General features: G+C 33.2%; 1 long non-coding RNA gene across 1 annotated transcript; it reads left to right on the top strand.

Annotated features, from left to right (window-relative positions):
• Positions 1 to 5314: 5314 nt before the first annotated feature.
• Positions 5315 to 16844, top strand: LOC145666412 (uncharacterized). The gene is made up of 2 exons (XR_014127740.1): positions 5315 to 5588; positions 16512 to 16844. It is a non-coding gene; the product is annotated as an uncharacterized LOC145666412 (long non-coding RNA).
• Positions 16845 to 18604: the final 1760 nt, after the last annotated feature.

Raw genomic sequence — 18604 nt, 5'->3', positions numbered from 1 at the left:
GGTTTACTTGTAGTTCAGGTGATGGAAAATTTAAAGTACAGAGTGAATAGTGCCACTCAAGTGAATCACGAGTAACGAATGTGAAGTTTTTTTCACTGTATTGGTCGAAGGCGTTTACTTTGTCCTGGTCGATAGGTAGAGCTTACATATTGTATTAATATTATTGTAAATATTTGTTTTAGTTCCGGAAACAGACAAAAAGGCATTTCTACGCATTTTTCAAAAGTATATTGCTGTTCTAATTAAAGTCACCTTGTGTATATGTTTCCGTCATTCTTTAGCTTTGTTGTGGGTAGGTTCCAATGAAACAATAAATAAACCTCGAACGTTCTTCCTCGAATGTAAACTGATGAAACAATTCTGAAATTGCCATGAGAAAGCAATTGTAGTCTCTGTCATTCCGGTGATTATATGAAACTTATTTAAATATTAATTATATTAAGGAATAATTATAATCAGTTGTTTAGTGTCATAAACACATTCGGCAATATTTTCAGAGATGAAAGTAATTCTTGACACTAGAATTGGTTCTTTTAAATGGTAATGGGAAAAATTCAACTAATCATAGGTAAATAGATGAAAATTTAAAAAAAAATTCGCTAAAGCTTAAAGAAATGAATTATGCTCAAATCAATCCCTTTAACAAATCAATTCATATCATTTCCATATTTGCAAAAATGTTACTAGTCATAATACATAATAATGTGAAACTATAAAGGAAAAATGACTTACGATAATAGCACATAATAAAGCAAGGTTTGGGAAATGCATAAGTATATAACATATTGTACAGTCAACAGTAAAAATATACACCTCACATATTCTTCTTAAGTAACCCAGAAGAAGTCGACAAATTTCAATTCTTTTGTTTTCTTTTAGTTTGCGTAGTAATAATCTAATTCTCTCTACAGTGATAAAAGCTGTTTATTAGTTAGTCATTTCCTTTCGAAGTTATTGACAATCGATGTAATGAGTATATACCCACATTTACTGATAACTGCATATTGTATAACAACAAATTATCAATTGTATCTATTGAAGCTTTCCTGGCGACGTATTGTGAACAGGTCTTCTTGGGCTAGCAGCCAGGTAAATACTGTTATATCGCAAGATATAACAGTATTTCTTGCGACATAACAGTATTTACCTGGCTGCTAGCCCGAGAAGACCTGTTCACAAATTATCAATTGATTTGAAAATAATTTCGAATGTGAAGATCTTCAAAAATAAAAGTCAATATTTGATGTGACAGTGATTCTCTTACGTAAATGAATACTTCAAATTATTAATTTTACATACAATTATCGTAAGACTGCTATTTGGAATTGAATAGTATGAATTAAGTCATATTAAAGAGTTAGCACCTTTAATACGTATCAAATACGGCGAACTTTAAACCTTAATTTTGTAACAGATGTAATTTATTTTACATTTAGGAATAACTGTCGTACTGTGTATACAGCGATAGAAAATACCTAAACAAATAATTTGACAGTGAATTTAAACGTTAATAGCATAAGTTATAACACAATATCTTCTTCATATTCTGTAGTCAGAAGTCTCGTATATTTTCAGTAAAGAAAGAATAAAAATAATTTCGTTTTAGTTTGGTTGAACTACGATTTCCATCTCTAGTTAATACTACTGTCGTAATTCAACAGTAGTAGATCCAACTTCGTATATGGTATTTAAAAAAACAGTTAAGCTTAACCTTAGTACCTAAGGGACGTTCGTAAATTTAGTACACAGCAACTGCTTCTTTCATTATTCATTCTCTGATTTTACAATAGAAAAGTAACGAATGCTGGAAAAAATTAACATTATGATGAAATGCAGTTGCTTATAATTTACTATATTTTTACAGGTACAGGATGATCACCAAGTCCCGTTATCCCTGAAAATAAGTAACATAAACCGCTAAACGTACATAAATAACTACACGAAAAAAAAGTCAACTGTCATTCTCATGACAAAGGATAATATGCCGCCAGGTTTTGTGCGATATTTTGCGGATCATTGCATGTGTAACTTGAGTGAGAGCTTGTTTCACAGCTTCTGTCAGTTCGGCAGTGGTATCGTAACGGTTTTGTGCAAAGATACCCTTTATGAACCCACATGCACATTATCATAGGTGGTTTCTCCCATGCATCCAACAATTTGCAATAACACGTTCATCAATACCATAACTAGAAGTATCAGCCATCGTTCACACAATCAGAAACAAACCTTTTATTAGCATGTATCAAGAGATAACGGGACTTTGTGGCCACCCTGTAATATGTAAGGCTCTATTTAGATTAGTGTGTCATTGTTAGGACTCTATGTTTCACTATTAGGAGTATCTGAGTTACTGTTAGGAGAAGTTAACAACAATAGATACAATCTCTTACTTAACTGTACAATTTTCATATATACAGCACATAAATAAATGGAGCGTTTGGAAGCTAAGTGGCCTAGCTCCGAAAACTGAAATTTTCCAGGAGTGAAAATTGAAGTTCAATGTCTAATGAACAACTCATAATTCTGTTATGTTGACAACCAAAACAATAATTATGTAGTTTATGGTTTTATAACTTACTGTTTACAAAAATCTCTTTACATAAAAGGTACCCATCTATAGAAGTGAATGAAAGTATTAATTCATTTTTTCATTATTTGGAATTACGCTACTTGGCATCTAAAAGGTCCAAATAAATAATCTATTTCGGCAGAATAAAAAAAAACTATCAACTGCATTATATTGACAGCGAACAACATACTTTTTAACACCATAAAAATCTCATTTTCTCAAAAACTAGCATGGAAATTTACCCCATATCCTATTTTCACGATTTTCTTGAAAACTAGCATGAAAATTTACCCTACATACTTAGGTATGAATTTCGTCTAAATAGATCGTTTGGTTATCGTACAACATCAATTTCTAGCTTTACAAAATCGCTTTACATTTCTTGATTTTCTCAAAAACTACACACATGAGGATTATTTATACTCACGCATAACGTTTTGTTCATATAACTTTGATATATATATATATATATATATATATAATCTTTAGGAATCTGCCATCTTCACTATTATAAAGGGCTACAGTGACAATGAAGGAAAATTGATGGTATGAGGAGAAATTTGGTGAGTTATGTGATGGGGCATATGAAGTGATAGAGGTGAAAGATTTCAATGAATGTATTAAAAAGAAAGTGATTTGCTCTTTTAAAAAAAGTAGAATGATTTATAAGGAAGGAAAGATACCTATGATCAAACGTTTTCCCAAAATGCATGAAGAGGTACTAAACCTGAGGCTGGTGATCGATTGTATATATAACTTGTGTGAACCACTGGAAGAAAAGATCGAAAAGATTGATGACTTCTTGAAAGAGCAACAAGGGAGCAATAGCGTTAGAAACTCTAAGAAATTTAAGGACACTTATAATACTATTGTTGGTTGTTTGAAAGAAAAGAAAGGATTTTGATGTTTGGCATTGATGTTTAAGCAATGTTTCCAAGTTTTCAGAGCAAGTGCATCTTAAAATCAGTAGCTGAGGAAAGGAATGGAAAGAAAACAGAAGGATTCAGTTGAAAAAAACTCGAAGAAGCATTGCAGATCGCATGGGAAAATAGTTCCTGCATCATATGTTAGACAAGCTCAAAGAAGACATCAGCATTGGACCAAAAATTAGTTTAGAATTGGCAGAAATAGTAATGAGTAGATGGGAGAAAGAAGTTCGGAGGATTGGGGGAGGATAAGCTGATATTCTTTGGGAGATATGTTGATGACTGCTTCGGAATATGGAAAGGTATTAAGAGACAATTTATCAAGTTTGTGAGTCAAATAAATTATCTGAGAAATGGTACTGAGGAAGAGGCTATTGTTTTCCTGGATATGCTGATAAGTAGGCAAGAAAATATGGCCACGGAATAGTATTAGCATCAGGAAACTATTGTTATCAAAGAAATGATGTTGATAGACCACATCTGAATATTTTTTCTGAGTTCTTATTTAAGTCGGCCTAAATGTTTCTTGCTTTCTCAAAATGAAATTTTCATTTTCTATAAATGTAATATAAATTGCTCATTAATTAAATATATATGATTATTAAACAATAAAATTATATCTAATATGAAATGAGGGCCATTTAAAAATATTTGAAAAAGAAATTAGCAATACAAAACCATTAAATTTTCTGCTCATTTCGAAAGAAAACTGAAAAATAAAGACACATATAAATGAAGGGTTGAAAAACAAAGATGCTGCACATATTGAACTCCTTTAAAATATTGTTCTTTCCCCTCGCAGTTTACGTTGCTGAGAAAAACAATCTTCAGTGAACTCAGAGTTCAGTGAGAAAAAGGATAATACAGTATACCCACAATACAAAATAAATCATATTCACATGTTATTCGCAAATTGGCTTGTTATCATGTTTAAACATGCTTCCGCTGGTTGGAATATCAGCAGACCTATCAGAATCTTGACTTGCATGCTCCTTATTTTCTCTTGGAGGTGGGTGGAAAAACAAGCATTTTACAAGAAAAAAAAAACATAAGGGACATTGTACTTCTCGAACTTAGGTTACTCATAAAAAAAAAGAAAAGAAAGAAAGAAATTCCCATGACACCGTGCGCAAGTTAAGTATTTCAAAATGCTGAGAAGGTCAAGGAGTCAATTGTACACTATGCGTACATTCCAAAGCTTCTGTGTTTTTGAAGATGATGGCTTTGTCCAGCTTCTGTTTTCTTGTATCATCATCATATCTTCATAACTGATGTATATGTATTAAAATTACCAGATGGAAAATCCATTTTCAAGAGGGTTATACTACATGAAGTAATAACAAGAAGGGGTAAAACCGCAATTATGAGTTTATCTTATACTAAAAAGCATATTTCTTTTCTTTTTTTAAAAAAAAAATAGAAACAACAAGTACATGATCAATATACGTGTTGTGAGTTAACTCATAAGTCTCGTAAAGAATAGTGCGTGGTCATCATGCATTTTGCCTTTAAATGCTTTGTAAATATGAAGTTACAGGTAGGGAAAACCAGTTCTTTCCTCTTGAAATTAACGAAAATAAAAGAGAAAGAATACGTGTATGTATTGTGTTTAAGGACAAAAAAGAGGTGTTTTATGTTTACTTGGATTGCGTCTTTTTCTTCCCTCTAGGAATTTTTTTAACACCTAAAAATTTTTTCGATTTGGTTTATTCATCCGCAACTCTCCTGTCCCCCTTACACCATTACCTTGTTGGCCAACTAGATTTGTTGATGGCGAAATATTATTTTCTGCTTATTGTCTCCTCCCCGCGCGTTCACTTTGGTTTTGCATTCACGGCCGGACGGGAGCAATAACTTCCAATATTTTTGACCTTGACTTATTCCTTTAACAACGGATGATAGTCGAAGAAGAAGAACGAAAGACGAAGATCAGGTGTACGAAATTTCCTTGAGCGACACATTATATAAACGAGAGCTGCATATTGCATGTGATATATTACGAAGCATCACTCTCGATTTGAAGGATTTAAAAGGCACTCATTCATTCATTGGGCATTTTTCACAAATCAGGACTAAACATGAAGTCTGCTCTTGTAAGTCTATATTTGATTTCAAATACTTAGCATTTGGAAATGTTTATTGTTGTTTTTCTACAGTTTAGTTTTTAAGAACTTTGGTTACAAAATATTCATTTTCTTAACTATGTAAATTTTAACGCCTTTGATTTTGATTCTTACTATTATTTTTACAAAAGAAAAAACTATGAAGCAGAGCTATCCATTATAATTTTTTTTCCTGAATTATTGCAATAACAGTATTGTTAGTTTGCTCGTTAGGAGTTAATTGTCCATTGCTATATAAGATAAGAATCTACAGCTTAACGTAACTTAGATTAGTTCTGGTCCTCATAGACCAGATTTGTCATGGGACTGAAGTCCCACTATTCTATGGTCTCGATAGAGAAATAAAAGACGTTATATTCTAAACAAACAGACGAACAACGTTGTTTATCATCTCATTTCAATGATTTTTCTTTTTAAAAATCACGAGGAAAATCCTAACGAAACTTATATGATGGTACATCTTGACTTACTTAGTAAGCACTTGAAATATTTTCCTCCTCAGACAGTTGGTTCCCGAGTAACGGGCAATCAAAGTTTGAGTTTTGGAAATGAAATAAAATTTTAGTTTAACATCCCACGATTATGCCTTAGGCTAAAGGAGGCGGCTGATTGATGAAACTGAATGATTGTGAAATTTAATTTTCTGTTTTTCCCTCGGGAATCGAACCCAGACCACGTACAGCAAAGGCGAACACGCTAGCCACTATTTCTTTTAAAGAGGCTTATATTTATATATGCATTAATAAACAGCTGTTGGGTAGGGTCCGAAATGACGGAAGCGACGATCGGGAGACAGTTTGAAAAGAGTAGTTTAATCTATAAGTGCATTTCTTGTGTCACTAGTTGTTTGTTTTCTATAAGGAATATAGCCGCTGAGTGGATAGTTAACCATACAATACTACTGCGTTTCCACTAAACCAGAGAGGAGGTCTAGTTTAGGTTTTCACACAAAGACTAGAGAGCTAGTTTATTTCTTAAAACCCTGAGGGCTAATTTAGGTTGTTACAGAATATATCATACACGACCTATAGAACTAATCCGGTGTTGACTAAGATTGGAACAGAGATGAATCTTGACTTACTTACTTAGTAAACATGTAAAAGATTTTCTGAGATGATTAACTCCAATTTCTTAGCCATCCAGGTTTTGATCAGTCAAAGTTTTGCTAGAAAAAATTTTCTGACTTCCGTTTAGAACAAGAATTGGGGGAAAGTACATGAAATAAACCTGTTAAAAGTTAATTTGAGGTTAATCGTCAATTTCTTTCGCAATCAGGAAACTCATTATTAGTTTATTTACTGCAAGAAAAAAGTGCCGACCCCTAATACTTTCTTTTTCAACATTAACACTGAACTATGAAACTACATATTTTATTGTATATTTACATTATTCAAACGTGTGCTCTCTCAGCTACTCTAGTGGCTAATGCGCGCGCCTTCGGAGCAAGAGATCCTGCATTTGATTCCCGGTAGAAGAGCATTAAAATTCGAACACATTATAGTGGTTTGGATTCCGTGTTAAACTTCAGGTCCAAGTATCTATAAGTTAGGGGCTGAAAAGGGGCGCTAAACTCTAATCAACATTTAATAAGGGAAACATGATGTTCCAAATAATAACCACTATTTGTCACAAGAATGAGGATTAATTGACATTCTTAGGAAGCAGGAGGATGAATTGGCATGTCTACCAAGAATGGGGAAGACAATAAGAATACCTATTTAGCATTCTACCTCAACATTTTTCTGGTTGGAGTAAGGAGATTTTCTAATTCGAGATTGGGCAAGATTCGAAAATTAGTGTATTTTCTTCATTGTCTATCGTTCAGTACTATAATGGTAATAGTTAGTATACGATATTTACTCACCCCTAAGAACAATCTACCAAAAGAAACTAAAGTACCTCCTAATTCATTTAAAAGAAGCAGCACTTGGGTTAAACAGTTATTAGTCTCGTCTTTAGTGTGGGAAACTTGCGGCTCGACTCATTCCCATCTCTTGAACATTTCAACAATTTGTAACTCATTGAGAGGGGATGAAAATGTTTTGCTGTACGGAAATTCCAATTTTGCTCTATGGAAATTTGAACACTTCGTGTTTTGTTAAGTATGTTCTTCTGAGACGCTGAATTGATTTTAAAAAATGCTTGTCGCTATCTATTACCGACACTTAAGCATACTATAGTTTGGAAGTCTAATAATACATCTATATAAGATATTATAATTTGTAAAACCTCTATCTGTTAAAGGTTCTCAGCTATGGTGTGTGAGATACGCAATTGAGTTGAATTTTATTTCTACTGTGTTTTCGGGCTAATCAAGAAGGATCACAAGAGCAAACCTCGAAGACCACTTTTGATCCCGAGCTACAGTTTAACAAACGCTGTTCCCTACAAATTAGACAGTTGATATGGAAGGGACATAGTTAACTTTATATATACTGTATATTGCTTGTTTGTTTTATCCTTGATTGATATGCAGTTCGAGTCTCTTGGATATAGGACCTATATTAGACATACATTTACAGTTAGCGTGGGATTATATCCACTTGTATTTCTATTGGGAAGTGAAGCGGGGCCTTTTACACCAAAGCTATTTTTTTGACACAAGGGAACTTTATATAATATTGACATATGTTATGCAGTATTAGTGTTAGTGTAGAAATATTTAAAGGTAGGTCATTGTTATGGAAATAATCAGATTAATTTGAAAGATGACATTACGCCAAGGGAGAATACATACGACCACTATAATTCGACTTCGAATACTTAATTTTTTGTGTTAATCTAAGTTCATTTCATGGTTTTAAGTCATTTTCTTTGTATCTAAAGAAAAAAACGAAAGCTAGCACAGCATAGGAGAAAATAGGATGTATTAAAATAATATGTCAGGGTTATTTACATCATATCAACGTCCTTCATATTCATGTATAGTACCGATTTCCAATGTGCATATTACATGTTAGAATAAAATATGTAAATTAAGAGGCAATGTTCTCAAACCACAATAACAACTGCACTTTTGCGGTGAGAGAAGTATTATAAGGAAGAAAATTTGCTTTACCTTGAAAGCCGCTATTTAATAGTTATTAAGGCTTTACAATACCGTTATTGAAAATAAGTAGATGCACAGTTGGGAATGAGAAAGTAACCTCTGTAATGCTGCAGCTTTCAATCTTTTTAGTGACGTTTCATTGGTAGATCACTTGGTACAACTTTATTTGCTTAATTGCACTACAGTTCTATGCTAATTTCTTATTCATGACGAAAAAATATCCGTTGTAATGCTGTTCATCAAATGTATCGTTTGATCTCACCACTCTCTTTATTTTATACCTTCTAACATGTTTCTTAAAATAAAATCATCCTCTTCTCAAAAATACTCAAACCCTCTTCTTCTCTTGAGCTTCTTCGTGGCTAAGCGGTTAGCGTACGCGCCTTTGGCGTGAGAGACCCGGGTTCGATTCCCGCCGGGAGCTCATGTGGTTCGGATTCCACGTTAATCAGTAGGTCCACGTCTCATATAGCCTCACTGCTAAAAGGGACGCTAAAGTAAAATCAATCAATCAATCAATCCTCTTCTTTTCTTCTACTAATCATCTACAACAGTAGTCCTCAAAGTGGGGTCCAGGACGCCTAAAAAATGAAATGTGTTGTAATAAAATAGAAATCACAGCTGTTATGCAGGATTATTTTTTCAGTTACTACAAAAAACAATTATAAATTATACCTACGTTTGTAAATTTAAATGTTTTTCTACTTTACTAAATTTCTGCCCTGTGGGTATGAAGAGTTGTCTAAAAATACACTGGAACATTTGGTTTCTTTCCCCACCACTCACTTATGTGAGCGGACCTTTTTCGCTCTTTGCAGTATTAAAACCTTAAAACGAAATCATCTTAATGTGAAATCGGATCTAAGATTGATGGTGACAAAACTTATTCCAGATTTCAATGCAATTATTGAAAATCAGAAAGAATTTCGTTCCTTACATTAGTGACCCCACGTTTGAGAACATTGTTTATCAAGTGGATTTCCCTTGTTTTTATTTAAAAAAAACACACACACATTTATTTTTCAGTTTTGAAAGTTGCTGTATTTTCGATTGAAATTTCGTTCACTAGGAAACAATCATGTATCTATAGACTAAATTAGTTATTGCATTATTTTTCTTGATCTTTTCCTTGTCAATAGTAATTCTAGTCAGCATATTTTTTAATAGTATGTGAAGTTTCAGATAGCATTGCAAGAGGGTCCGCAGATAACTTTCCGAATGAACAGAAGGTCCGCGTTATAAGAAAGTTTGAGGACCAACTGATCTACAATGTTGTTCTTTCGTCCCTAAGTAATTTAAAATCTACACAATAACTGAAATTCTAATTTAACATGCAAGGAATATTAGTATAATCTAAAGTTAAACATTACTCATAAACAAGTAAGTTTCATTCTACACTGTGATCAATATTCAAAATAGAAGTAATAAATTTCTATCGGTTCTAGTTTCAGTAGAAGGATTAATATAGGGAGAGATTGAATAATAATATACTTATGGGATGTTAAACATATATGTATATCCGATCCATAAGATTTCCGATACTTACATACAACATATTTTCAAAGTCTAATAATACCAATGTAAAGCTTTGTGTATTTCTTGATAATCATCTTTAATTTACACGTATGATAAAGTAACATACAAGGTAACATTAATGTGATGACTTTATGATTTCTAAAAGAAAAATAATTTATGGAAAGGAACACGATATATTTATCAGATTCATATCCCCATTCCCCCATCCCTCATTTTACAAATTGAAAGTTTTTTTTATGCCAAAGTTTTGTGTCGTTTTAAGTCGCAAACCTCGAGTTTTGTGCTGCTACTGTTTTCAAGATACACCTCTATCAAATATGCTGGGGCCCATTCTCCCAGCTCCCCCACTTTACTACACTTCAAGAAGACCTTCCTGGAAAATTTAGGACTGGCTATTTCAGAATAGAATTTATCTTGGCATTACAAAATGTTTGAAAAGAACGTAGATACACTTTGTAAAAGAATCTAAGAATAAAACCATATACATCCTTAAAGCTTCCTGACATCTTCAGCAACAAGAATCAGCATAAATTCCTTCACTATAGTTTCATAGTAAAATGGTTGAAGATTCATAGTAAAATGGTTCTTCTAATCATAGGTTATGCTCAAATCAAAATTGACGAATATCATTAATTAGTATTACCCATTAACATTAACGTGAATAATATACGCCATTTAATAAAAAGTAGTACCCATATAGGCCTGTCTACGTGTTTTAATTTAATCCAGAATTAAATTAATGTCAAAAGACCAAAATGGTGGAATGTGTTGCACTTAATTGATTGAATTTACCATCCCTTTTTTAGAACAGAAACTATTTCAGACGGAACCTATTGTTTCATGGGAGATCGGAGGGAAGTACTTTCATTAGGAATCTAACCCAGGACGAAAGCAGATACATTAGTCACTCAACCATGAAGAGATGTAAACAGACCTAAGAAGTAATATAATCTTTGTACTTTTTATTTCTTTAATTGGGCAATAGAGATAGCTAATGGCCCCTGTAACTATACATTAACTCTTAGCATTCGTGATTTAAGAAACAATATTTTTTCGATACGCTAACATCGAATTCACATCATAAATTTTGCGAATGAACGTCTTTGTTTACAGATGGGCTTGTTTACTTCATATACGATATGAAAAATCATTTAATCTCGCATCAACTTAATGTAATCGGAAATTTTTTGTTCCCACTTGCTAATTCCAATTGTAGATTTTTGTTCCCACTTGCTAGATCCATTTAATTTCAACAGAGGAAAATATAAACACTCTTAGAGAAAAAGTATTGAAAATTATATTTAAAATGGCCCAAATCTTATTCATCTTGACTTTTTGTTTTCAAAGTTATGTTAGTGAAAGGGTTTAATGAGCGAGTTTTGATCACTACTCGCAACTATTATTCTAAGGAAAACTGGCTAATAATCAACTTCAGCTAAAGTCTCTTCCAAGTACTAGTTCATTCAAAGAGCAAGAGCTAATCTTGAGTTAATAAAAAATCAGGGGGTCTATCAACATGTTTTCTGTCCCGTCTGAATTATCAGACAAATTTAGGAATATTACCTTGAAAAAGAAGCATAGGTAACCTTTCTCTTGTTTCTACATTGCAGGAGAATGAAACACTTAGTTAAGAAACAAGACTCGGTAGTAAAACTAAGCATTATAACAACTCATTTTAACGCAAGTTGAGCGAGGAATGTGAAGAAATTTTTATATTTCCTGATGCTCGTCGGTAAATTCATAAAACAATTTAATGCACTCTAGCATTTTTGTGGTTCTTCATATTTGTATGTAAATTTTAAAGTAAATGGTGATAAATAAATCGTAAGAATCAAGCAAGATCCACCAGGAACTTCCTTGAATGTGGTTGGATACATTTCAAAAGCACTTCCGTTAAAATGAAAATCTAGTTTCTTGCAGCAAGAATAAGACAATTACTGTTTTAAAGATGTATTAGCACAACAAGATAATATTTAAGTAATAAAGTATACTGCATGAATTCATTAAGCTTACAATACAGTTTATACACGCTAAACATTGTCTATAAAATTGTTTGATGCGTCTCTTAAAAGTGGCATTAAAGGAACGACTTGGTTTGAAAGCATTCACTTGAAGAAGATAAATTATCACCTTCAGCAATTACGTTGTCATATTGCCTAAGCCATAAAGATTTGTTCGCTATTATATAGGTTACATAACAGAAGTTGCTTGTTTTGTGCAGTCTAGCGCCAGCTTGCGGTGCATATATAATTAACTAAAACATGGACTTAACAATGTTTTGCAATTGAAATTTTACAGTGTATCACGTTCCACGTATGATGACGAGTTGATTTAATTATGTTTCTTCAAATTGTTATAGTTAAATTGGGGGAATCAAAGGTTAAAGAAATGGAAATAAAAAATCGAGGCAAGAAAGATAAATATCCAAAATGCGAGTATTCAAATTGATTACTGAAAATTGCTACAAGGAAATACGAAACATGGTCGCTTACTCTGAGGGAAGAACGCAAATTGAAAGTATTTGAGAATAAAATCCTGAGATGAATATTGGGACCCAAGATGGGCGGGAATCAGGAATGGTGGAAACTTCATAACGAGGAACTGTATAATTTGTAATGTTTACCAAACATTGTTAGGGTTATCAAATGTAGGAGGCTTAGGTGGGTAGGCCATATAACCAGAATGGAAGAAAGTAGGAACGTTTTCAAAAGTTTAACTGGAAATCAAATCGAAAAACGACCATTTGGGAGACCTAGGAGCAGATGGGAGGACAATATTAAGATTGATCTTGCAGAAATAGAAATAAAAACTGGATTCAGTTGGTTAAGGACAGAAGTGAATAGAAAGCTTCTGTGAATGTGGCATTGAACTTCCGGGTTCCATAGGTCATAGAGTTTAGTTAGCTACAAGGAAATCCCTTTCTCAACCAAATAACGGATGACATTACGCTTTGAAGTCATCGTCCAATATTTTTAAAAAAAGATAATTCCAACAGACATGACTCAGATTTTCTTTGTAAATTTCTACTAAGGAAATTTCAATTGTGTGGTGCGTAGACAAAAAAAAAAAAAAAAAAAAAAAAAAAAAAAAAAAAAAAAAAAAAAAAAACAAGTGTTCGCCATAGATTGTGATGAAAATGGTTGCAATGTGACAATAAGCTATGACGTTAATATTTTCATTACTGTTCTCAGGAATAGATTCAATGTGGAGTCATACTTTCTACGTATTCAAAATGTTTGTCTGCTTTTAAGGTGAGAGATGCTCTATTATATAATTTACTACTGTACTACAATTTGTACACTGATGAACTTTTAAAAAATGGAATGAAATGATTTTTTTTTAATTTTATGTCCTACGTTTGTCTTATAGATTAAAGGAGAAGGATGATCAATGAAAGTGAATGATTGTTAATGAATTGGTGGAATGATAATGTGTGAGGAAACGAAAGAACCACAAGAAAACTCACGAACATGATGTTTTCCACCACAAATTCATATGGACTGGGATCGAACCAAGAACCCCTTGCAGTGTGGTTATCTCTCTATACTGAGCCACAGTATGATACATAGTTTTTGCTTAAATATTTTAGTTTGTACGGCGCAGGAGACTTGAGTTCGACCCCAGCGGAAGCTCATGTGATCCAAATCCCACGTGAAGCTGTAGGTCCACGTCTAATATAACCTCATTGCTGAAAGTGACGCTAAACCCCAGCTAAACTAACCAACTGTACACAATAATTTTTAAAAAAAATACTTCTATTAAATATATTTGTCCGTATTTTAAAACAAACTATGTGTATATGAATGATTATTTATACGAAACTATATTTCTAAAAGTACCTGAGCATGAAACAAGTACAGTAATACGCTCTCTCCTTGAATTAAACATTGGTTTTCTGTATGAGAGGCGAGAACTAAAAACTCAGAATAATTATGTTTGTTTTACACTGTTTCACAAATAGTCATTATTGATTTTCGACTATATTTCCTTGCAGTCTTAATCCTCATTCATGTCATATTTTATTTTTCTCATATTTTTGCCCATACAGGATTAAACATTATTAAATGTAATTTTAAATTAAATATTTAATGCGTCAGATAATTGTTTTCGTATAAGTATTCCCTGGTATTGTACACGTCTTGTTTATATATATACGTAAGACAGCAAATTGAGAATTTTCTACTTTTGATAAAGTACAAAGGAAATTCAATCGTGGCATGCAGTTCACCTTTGATTAGCTCAAACTTTCAGCATCGCAGTAATAATATTCCCATGATTTCAAGAACACACGGGCTACTTGGATGCCAAATGGTGCAACTCAAAAGAATGAAATTTTTCAGAACAGAACTTTGAAGTTCAATATCTCATTTAAAAAGTCATATTTATTTTATAGTTGCATCCAAAAACATAAATATGAAATTTATTTTGTAACGCTGACAATAAATAACGTTCTCTTGATGCGATTTACATCAGATGTTTAGGGTCAAAGCTCCCTCCTTCAAAATTTCAGTTTTAGAGTTGCATCTTTTGGTATCTAATTGGTCCACATAATAGTCTCATAATACAATGTTGTCCATTTCCTGCTAAATTTTCCTGTGACGGCCCTTTCCACATCCTCCGTATAAAATAATATCACTTTCAAGTTATGAAATAGTTTTGACCTCTAATACTCCCACTATGGGTATGGCCTTGTTAAAACATTTTTAGTTCCTAACTGATTTATGTTTCAACTTTTTTTTGTGATTTAAAATTCCAATCCATACTCTGCATTATGATCTTCTTTTAGCACCCATGCACAATGAGAACAATTTCCTCCTCAGGAAAAGTTAACACATGTTATTTTTGTGTTTGCGATCCCGGGATCTATTCCCAGTAGGAATACTTTCCTTAGGTATTCATCTGAGTTCTGGTTTGAGTCCTGTTTTAAATTGCAGTTCTTGCGTTATATACTTTCTGTGAGACGTTAAAATTTATGTAAATCAATCACTATAAGTATTGATGAAAATTATTTCATATTATATTAATTGTGTTACCAGAAGAAAATATGTATGTTCTCGATGTTCTTCTTGTTGCTCGAAAAACATAATCAGCCATTACAATTCTGAATTTTTTTAAATTTTTATATCGAATGTCATACTTCTAATAAATTTAAGTAAGCTCTTCTTTTCTCAAATCCATAAGAAGCAAGAAAGTATCAGAAGCAAACCATGCTAATTGCATCTGAGGTAGAAATCAAGAAATCAGGAAACTATCATTGTGATTACCTTACAACAAGTAAAGACGTGACAACTTTCTTTCTTTTTCTTTTAAGAAATGAAAACTAAATATTATTTATTTATTCATAAATTTCGAAATTGTTGATTAAGAAATGACTATGACAGAGTTTGCAACTTGAAGTTGGCTTACTTGAAATAATAATAATACTAATACGAGATGTCAACGGTACCATGGTACCAACCTCTCGCGTGAATCTGCAAGGTAAAAAGTTGAAACTACAGGATGGTTGGATAATGGCTAGGCGTTAGAGTGGTCAAAATGACGTATTTGTAGCTCATTTGTAAAATGATTGTTGCTTCCTTTTTGGTTCTATACCAATCTAGCAACAGTAGTTGTAATTACAGAAGTTCTCGCAATTACATAATTTAAGCAAAGTTGCAAACTTTACCAATGTTCATTAAATCTTCGGAACAGTTTTAGATATCGAAATGTCGTGAACGATACTATGATCTTTACGTTTATTGGAAACCATCTATGTGATTGAATGTGGTAACAATCTAATTAATTTTTCGAAAGAAAATCTTTTGAAAAAGATCAAATTTTCAATCCTTTGTAACTTTTTCGTATTGTATTATTCGAAGTAAGTCACATCATGATCATGTATCCTACAGTAAAGTATTTTTGATGTGGATTACCTCGTCTGTCTCACTTCCGGTATTACTGCCGTAGATATCTTCAAAATTTAGACATTTGTGATGCTATAGCGTTCTCAGTTTGTAATACTGTAATAAATTATGTATTGAAGATTTGCGTTTAATACATAGATTTCAAAATGTAATTATGTGATGTAGTGCTATTTGAAAAATGTGATTTTATGGCTGGCTGGCAACACTTTAATCTGGCAGTATTACGGATTACGTCAGAACCATCCTCCTGTCGATATTTACATTGTATAAAATGTCAATGCTATTTTATTTGTTGGTTTAAAAATTACAAGAGCGTTTTGAGACAAACAGTCTACCCTGTATACACCTGTCTCCTTACCACGTGGATACGTTTCTCATTCAGTGCTCTTTCTTCTTTTTTTGTAGGCCCTGTGTTTGTTGATGCTTACGACGCTGGTCTACCTCTGCTATGCCCAGGAGGTAGTTGATACAGAAGACAGCAGCGCTGAGACTCTGGAACCTCAGGAGCACAGACATTGGGGTTATGGCGGCTGGGGAGGAGGCTGGGGCGGTTACTACAGACCCTGGGGAGGCTATGGTGGATGGGGTGGATATGGTGGATGGGGAGGATATGGAGGTTGGGGAGGTTACAGACACCACCATCATCATGGCTACTGGGGCTAATTACAACGACTGTCGACAATGGAAACGAATTCATCCTGTATAATATGGACTTCTTTGCCAAAAAGAACTGTAACATCTCAATGTAATAAATATTTAATATAATATTTTACACATATATTTTTATTATTTTGTTTTGTATCTCTTTACAAACAGGTATGTGTAATATCTCCAAGTGTCTGACAAGATGGATAGCAGTAATACGGCAATCATCTGGTGCAGTGGCGTATTTACGATTTTGTTTCGGGAGGGGCTTTGCTAACTTTCGGGGGGGGGGCTTTGCCTGAAAATGTGAAAATTCTGCAATATATTTCGTATACTTTACTACAGTAAGTAAGATTTCGGGGGGGGGGTTAAGCCCGGAAGTTCCCCCCTAAATACGCCACTGATCTGGTGCTTTACTCAAAGCAACACATGTGCATTTTGTAATCCTTTTCTGAAGTTTTCCTTTATACTTGTTATAAAGGTTGAAATATCACGTACATAGTGAAGTAAGTGTTCGGAACGCATACGATGAACTCGTTTGTAAATACAATGTCATACTTCCAGAAATCAACGGTGATTGAGGTACCAATGTTAACAATCTTGTAAGTAATAACGGGGGTCATTGTACAGAAAGCATGTTCCTTTAATGTTCAATGTCAAATCGGAACATAAGATAGAATATTCCATTATACTCTAAAAGTGTAACAAGACATAACTACCGAATCAGATTTTTTAAACAAATGTTACATCTACTTCTCGTAGATAATTAACAAACAAACAAACAAATTTACAAATGAATGTTGAAGCATTTTCGGGAATTTTTTTTTGAAAAGTGTGTTGGGAATAGTTTGAGATAAATACCGCTACACAGCTTACTAAACACTGTGAGAGACATCTTGTCAACGTACATTTAGTTATAATGGAGCACTAGGAATGTTGCACAAGATGTGGATACAAGATCATTTCCAACAATTACTTCGTTAATTAGCACAATTTCCGATATTGGGCTGAAAAAAGGTAGATTGCATGAGACTGTTATATAACAAAAAAGTGACGAGATGGTATGTACTATTATCGTCTAGCATCATGAAGCTTTAAAAAAGATTGTGATGGAAACTATAATATTTGAATGCTACGTCGCTATGGTTCACATTTATTGCGTGTGAACTAAATGGTCTTTATTAACAAAAAATACTTCGTGGTTTCAACAAGACGAAGCAACATCTCACACTAGTGATCAGAGCATTTCTGCCCTACAGTTGATTGTCCAACGAGTGATTTCCCAATTTGATAACAATCCATGATCCCCAAGATCCCTGACCTTGTCGTCTGATATTTGTTTCTTCTACAGGGTTACCTTCCTTGAGAGTAGGTTGTATCAAAGGTGATCTGTTATAGTTGAAGAATTAAAGGTAAGAATCCGTGAGGAAACCGTTCAGATTTTGTGGACGTATTACTTCGTGATATACAGCACGCCTCTCGACAAATGCGGAAACATGTGCGTACAAATGGTAATTGTCTACAAGATATGAACGTGGGCATCTTCTGTATTATGTTTGTAAGTAATGGCATGTACTGTTCATTTCCAAACTTTTTGCAGGTCGTTCTCTTTACTATATTTCAGTTTCAAATTTTCTCAAACCTTTGAAACACCTTTTTGGAGAGGTAAACAAAACGATAAGAAAGTAATGAGATACTTATAAGGTAAAGCTGATAAAACTTATAAGACAAGAGGATTTATTCATATTCGTCGTGCTTAAATGATTCTGGACCACTTTACATATTGCAAACACATACAATCTTAAGGATTTTTTTTGCAGCAACAAGGAATACTTTAGTACCACCCCTCCTCC

This window comes from Thermobia domestica, chromosome 1 (assembly GCF_964235325.1).
Source record: "Thermobia domestica chromosome 1, izTheDome1.hap1.1, whole genome shotgun sequence".
Lineage (NCBI taxonomy): Eukaryota > Metazoa > Arthropoda > Insecta > Zygentoma > Lepismatidae > Thermobia > Thermobia domestica.
The sequence above is the reverse complement of the archived record's forward strand: the minus strand, read 5'-3'. Positions and strand labels throughout refer to the sequence as shown.